General features: G+C 41.9%; 1 pseudogene; it reads left to right on the top strand.

Annotated features, from left to right (window-relative positions):
* The first annotated feature begins 544 nt into the window (after window positions 1-544).
* Window positions 545-5,851, top strand: LOC105516235 (annotated as a pseudogene).
* Window positions 5,852-7,032: the final 1,181 nt, after the last annotated feature.

Genomic DNA, 7,032 nt, shown 5'->3' with positions numbered 1-7,032 from the left:
GAGCTGAGATTACACCACTGCATACCAGCCCTGGGTGACAGAGTGAGACTCCATTTCAATTAAAAAAAAAATAAATTTCACATTCATCTTTCCCCTACTTCTGAACTATCAGAGCTTTTCTGTTCATTGTTTGTTGTTTCTTTTTAGTCCTGCTCCACCTATTCCTGTACACCTCTTCTATGTGTACACAATCACACATACGTAACATGGGATGTGAAACTTTGTAAATGTGGTTTATGACATAAATTTAAAAATAAAGGGTTCCAAAAATTAGAAATAAAAATGTAAAGTTAGTTCTTTCTATAGATATAAAACAAACACACATATATATACATATGTATAAGAGATTGTTATAGCAAAGTATATTAAATTATTATCTTATTTAGAGCTTTAACAACCTTAATTTTAAAACACAATTACACTTTCACATGGCAAAATTATAAGATCCAAACCTACAATATATTAATTATTTTACTAGTAACTAATAACATTTTGAGTTCGAGAAAGAATCAGTGTATTTTGCAATTAGACAAAAATAGAGTTCATGCAGGGATTGTGCAGTAGCCATAAATTCTTTTTCCTTTTCTTTTAGGCTCAAATATCTTGGAACTGATTTACAGTGTCTAGGTCTAGATCCTTTTCATTGTTAGCATCATTTAACACAACACTAGTTATTTTAAAAGGAAAAAATAAAAGTCTTAATATACCATTAGGGAAACATAGGAGAAAATGCCTATTGGTAGATGGAGTTTTATGAGTAAAACAGGTTGGAGTATATAAAAATATACACTTTTGAGATATGGACAAAATTTTCCCTTTGCTTTTTAGGTTTTATACCTGGATATGGATGCATTTTTAAAAAAGTTTAAAGTACACATTTAATTTATCTATTAAATTATTTATTTTTTATCACAGATAATATTCTGTTGAACCTCAATTATTCACAAGTCTTTGGATAAACAGATAAATTTTTAAATTCAATATTGTTTTTCTTCAAAATCCCCAAAGCATGTGATTGTAAAAAATAAAATTAAGTAAATATTAAAATATAATACATTAATATTATTATCAATAGTAATTCAAGAAATGTTATTCTTTAAAATCTTACCCAGAAAGTTTAAGCAGAAAATTGTATAGGCCTATAATTTTTAATATAAATTTATAATACAATATGAGTTTTACAGAGAGTGCAGAGCTTAAAAAAGGAGTCTTTTAAGGTAAAAGATGACAAGGACTGGGATAAAAACCACACGAGAAAATGGTTAAAGTGGAAGCGGAGGAAGAAATCCTTGGAAGTAAAAAAGGCAAAGAACTAAGAAGCCAGCATGTTGAATGTTTTATCTACATGGGAAGTGAAATCACCAAGATTAACACTGGAGAAGTGGGAGGGAGAAAGAGAGATGGTACAATAGGAGGTGCTAAATATTTCAATGAGTAAGGGTACTTTGAGGATGGTAGATGGTAATAAGAAGAGGAAATGAGTAGTTAGCCTGATCCTTTTTTTTTTTTTTTTTTTGAGACAGAATTTCGCTCTGTTGCCCAGGCTGGAGTGCAGTGGCACGATCTCAGCTCACTGCAACCTAAGCCTCCTGGGTTCAAGGAATTCTCCTGCCTCAGCCTCCCAAGTAGCTGGGATTACAGGCGCCCACCACCACGCCCGGCTAATTTTTGCATTTTTAGTAGAGACAGAGTTTTACCATGTTGGCCAGGCTGGTCTCGAACTCTTGACCTCAGGTGATCAGCCCACCTCGGCCTCCCAAAGTGCTGGGATTACAGGCATGAGCCACCAAGCCCGGCCTTGATCTTATGTGTTTCAGATGAGCAGAGTGTGTGTGTGTGTGTGTGTATGTGTGTGTGTGTTGGGTGGTGGGGGAGTGGAAGGAACCCTGTGTGGAGGGAAGTAGGGTGTCTAACCCAGTTCTCAGACCAGAGGCACAGGTGGGGACACAGGCAGGGATGTACCTTTCACAGGGGGCTCCAGAGAGAGGGCCAGAAATACAGTCCATGTTCCCCTCACCGCCCTTGTGCTTGGGAGTCAGCCAACCAGAAGAGACGCCTTTTCCTAGTTGACCTCAAGGTACTATAGAGTGCAGTCAGTAGTCCTGGGTTCAAGGGTATGACAGAAAAGGCCGCAGCCATTTGAGAGGACTGCCACAGGAGCCACGCCCACAGGGAGACTTGGGGTTCTTTTAGAGCAAGAAGGTGAAGGTGAAGGGAGTATCCAAAGCAAGGGCTGGAGATGCAGGGGAGTTTGCTAATGACAGACCCTGGGGTCCAGAGAATATGAAGAAAGGTTCCGGGGTCAAAATTACTGGGAGAAAATGTAGTTGCTCACGATTACAACCTTGGGGGCAGGGAGGATCTCTTAAACAAGATTTTTTAAAAATGCTGAAGGGCATTTAAAAAAAAATCAATAGATTTAAGCATTGAAAACACTCTAGTTCAATAGAGTATCCCATAGACAGCGCAAGCAGACTAGTGACAGTCTGGGAGAAACTTGTGCAAAGCCAAGAAGAGAGTCATAGCTGGAACATTCAAGAACTCCTGCAAATCAGCAAGAGAAGAAAAGGAAATCCAATTTTTTATTTTTTAGATAGTCTCGCTCTGTTGCCCAGGCTGAAGTGCAGAGGTGCAGTCTCAGCTCACTGCAACCTCTGCCTCCTGGGTTTAGCAATTCTCCTGCCTCAAGCTCCCTAGTAGCTGGCATTACAGGTGCCCGCCACCACGCCCAGCTAATTTTTTGTATTTTTAGTCTAGACAGGGTTTCATCATGTTGGCCAGGCTGGTCTCGAACTCCTGACCTCAGATGATCCACCTGCCTCAGCCTCCCAAAGTGCGAGGATTACAGGTGTGAGCCACTGCTCCTGGCCAGAAAACCCAATTTTTAAATGGGCAAAGGATTTCATAGACAACTCACTGAAGGGGAAACATACCTGGCTAGTGAGCATTTGAAGGGAGGTTTGATCTCACCAGTAATGAGAACAATGCAAATCAAAACAACAGATACCACTTCACTAAAATCAGAAGTCATACGCTATCAAGTTCTGGCAAATATGGTGGACAGCCTTAGGTTCTGCTGATGTAAGTGCAAAGTGATGCAGCCGTCTGGAGAGAAGGCTGATAGTACTTAGTGAAATGAAGAACACATACTCCCCATGACATGACAATCCCCATGATTGCTATGGATACACCTTCCCTCCCCACTTCCCAAAAAGCCTGTCTTTCCAAGGCTCATAAGGTTTACAGTAACAATGTGTGTCCTAATGAGGAGCTGGAAAGAGGCTGGAGCTGTGGCTCATACTTATAATCCTAGCACTTTGGGATGCCAAGGCAGGAGGATCACTTGAGGCCAGGAGTTTGAGACCAGCCTGAGCAACACTGAGAGACCCCACCTCTGCAAAAATGAAAAAAAAAAAAAAAATTAACTGAGTATGGTGGTACACACCTGTAGTCCCAGCTTCTTGGGAGGCTGGAGTGAGAGGATCACTTGAGCCCAGGAGACTGCCATGAGCCATGATCATGCCACTGCACTCCAGCCTGGTGACAGAGGGAGACCTTGTCTATGAAATAAAATAAAATGAAATAAAATAGACAAATCTATAGAGCCAGAAAGTAGATTCATGTTTGCCTAGGCCTGGAAGTAATGGGTGGGTTGGGGGTGGGTGATGATTAAGGAGTATGGGGTTTGTTTTGGAGGTGATGAAAATATTCTAAAATTGATCATGGTGATGGTTATGTAACAGTGAATATACTGAAAGCCACTGAGTTGTATACTTACATGAGTGAATTGTACAGCATGTGAATGATATCTTAATAAGGTTGTTTTAAAATGAGTATGAAAGCAAACCACAGAATAGGAGAAGATATTTGCAACACTTATAATCAAAACAGAACTCATATTCAGAAAACATAAAGAACTTCAAGCCTAGGCCACATGGCAAGATCCCATCTTTACAAAAAATACAAAAATTAGCCAGGTGTGGTGGTGTACATGTAGTACTTGGGAGGCTGAGGTGGGAGGATTGCTTGAACCCAAGAGGTCAAGGCTGCAGTGAGCCATGATTGCACCACTGCACTCCAGACTGGCTGGCAGAGCGAGACCCTATCTCAAAAAACAATAATAAAAAATAAAAATAAAGAACTTTATTTATGTATTTATTTATGTGAGATGGAGTCTCACTCTGTCACCCAGGCTAGAGTGCAGTGGTGGAATCTTGGCTCACTGCAACCTCTGCCTCCCAGGTTCAAGCAATCCTCCCGCCTCAGCCTCCAGAGTAGCTGGGATTACAGGCGCCCACCACCATGCCTGGCTAATTTTCATATTTTTAGTAGAGACAGTGTTTCACCATATTGGTCAGGCTGATCTCAAACTCCTGACCTCAGGTGATCCACCCACCTCGGCCTCCCAAAGTGCTGGGCGTACAGGTTTGAGCCACTGTGCCCAGCCAAAAAATAGAGAAATTTAAATGTTAATAAGAAAACATAATGACAACCTCATATCAAAAGAAAAAAAAAAAGACTTGAATAAGTACAATCATTCCTTGGTATCTGCCAGGGATTGGTTCCAGGACCCGTGGATATCAAAATCCACAGATGCTCAAATTCCTTATATAAAATGATGTAGTATTTGCATATAACCTACACACATCCTTCCACATACATGAAATTATCTCTAGATTACTTATAATACCTAGTACAATGTAAATGCTGTGTAAATAGTTGTTATACTGTATTGTTTTTATTTGTATTATTTTTTATTGTTGTATTGTCATTTTTATTTATTTTTTTTTTTCTGAATATTTCCAATCTGCAGTTGGTCGGATCTGTGGATTCAGAGCACCAACTGTATTGCAAAAAGAGAACCTCTAAATGGTCAATAAGCAAGTGAAAAGTACTCAATATTGACAGCGGTGATAGAAATGTATACTAAGCCACATATGTACTAAAAGCCACAATAAGAAGCCAGAGGCTGCGTGGTGGTGCTGGGGAAGCAGAGAGTATGAGCGCGAGTGAGCGGCTGAGTGGGCCTGGACCCAGGGCTGGTGCAGAAGTTCGGCTGCTTGGGCAACACCAACAAGGACGTGCTCATCTCTGAGTTCCAGGGGCTACTTGGCTTCCAGCTCAACTCTGCTGAGGGCACTTTCTTCCTAGACACGACCAACTGGAACCTACAAGCAGCAACTGGTGCCCATTGTGACTTCGATAGCCCAAATATCAGTGTGCCCTCTGTGTCCTTTGTTGAAGATGTCACCAAAGAAGAAGCAGAGTCAATACCTCCTGATACTTAGTTTGTAAAATCATGGTAGATCCAGAATTCTGGGACAGAGGCCTGGCTTCCAGGGGCTTGTCTTAAGTATGTCGGGGGAGACCAATTTGGACTCATGAATGTGGTGATAGTGAGAGCACTAGAAGCCCCTCAAAATTGCAGATGTCAGCGTCCAGATGTGCAGCTCCAGCAGAGCAGGAATGTATCAGGGACAGTGGTGGATGTGCACTGCTATAGGACTCTGCTATGGAGCTGTTACCAGGAAGATTCTTGATGTAAAGGTGGGTGGACTTTTAGGAGTAATGCAGCTGCTGTCATCTTTTGAAACTCAGCTCAATGCACCGCTGCATCTCAAGGTAGAAGGAAACTTAAATCAGCTTGCCTCTTCCCAAAAGAACCAAGAATCAGAAGAAAACAACTTAAAAGACCCTGGGGGTTCTGGGTTCCACCCAATCAGTGAAAACACACTGGCTCCTGCTCCTGACCAAACAGAACAAGATCAGAATAGACTCACAGAACTCCGTAAATCTGTCCCCCAGCAGTCACGCAAACAGCTTATCAGTAGTAAGGCTCCACAGGCCTTAGCCCGTCAGGCAGCCTTAAACAGGGGCCAAGCCAGGCAAAGTGGTTCATGTTTCTAATCCCAGCAGTTTGAGAGGTCAAGGCGGGAGGATCTCTTGAGTCCAGGAGTTTGAGACCAGCCTGGGCAACATCAGGAGACCCCCATCTGTACAAAAAAAAAAAAAAAATTAAACAGGTGTCAGCAACAAGAAAAATTAACAAAAGACAGAAGACCTGGCTCTGGGGTGGGAGGGTAGGAAAGGGGTTCCTCTGGATTGCAGACCACGTGGCCCGGACCCCCAGTTCTAAGCCCCCATCCCAAAAGAGGAAGAAACAGAATAGACTTTTTTATTTTTTAGACAGATTCTTAGTCCGTTGCCAGGCTGGAGTGTAGTGATGCAATCTTAGCTCACTGCAACCTCTGCCTCCCAGGTTCAAGCAATTCTCCTGCCTCAGCCTCCCAAGTAGCTGGGACTACAGGCACATGCCACCACATCTGGTTAATTTTATTTAGTAGAGACAGGGTTTCACCATGTTGGCCAGGGTGGTCTCGATCTCTTGACCTTGTAATCTGCCTGCCTCAGCCTCCCAAAGTGCTGGGATTACAGGTCTGAGCTACCGCGCCCAGGCCAGAATAGACTACTTTTGAATAAATTCATTACACATGTGTGAATGCTGGGTTGCAAGAATGGTATTGAGGCTACCAAGTAGAAATCCACACAGCCACCTTGGATTTTGTTGATTAGGCATCAGGCTAACAAGTCATTAAGTCATTTGGGAAGGGGAAAAAAAAAAGTTTAAAATTGGCAGGCGGAGCCATCTTTTTAAACAAAAAGTATTTTGCCTATGCATAAGAAATAAGATAAAACCACAACGAGACATCATCAGAATGGCTAAAATTAAAATTCTTGACAATATCAAGAATTAACAACTGGAATTCTCTTACACAGCTGGTAGAAGGATACAATCATTTTAGAAAACTATTTTTGGTATCTATGAAAACTGAACATAGGCAAACCTTATAACCTGGCTATTCCACTCCCAGGTACACAGCCAATAGAAGCATTTATAGATGTACACCAAGAGATGTAGACAAAGCCAGGTGTGGTAACTCACACCTGTAATCCTAGCACTTTGGGAGGCCAAGATGGGAGAAATGCTTGAGCCCAGGAGTTCAAGACCAGCCTGGGCAACATGGTGAGATC

This window comes from Colobus angolensis, unplaced genomic scaffold (genome assembly GCF_000951035.1).
Source record: "Colobus angolensis palliatus isolate OR3802 unplaced genomic scaffold, Cang.pa_1.0 Scaffold278, whole genome shotgun sequence".
In the NCBI taxonomy this organism is placed as follows: domain Eukaryota; kingdom Metazoa; phylum Chordata; class Mammalia; order Primates; family Cercopithecidae; genus Colobus; species Colobus angolensis.
This window is presented reverse-complemented; position numbering and strand designations above follow the sequence as displayed.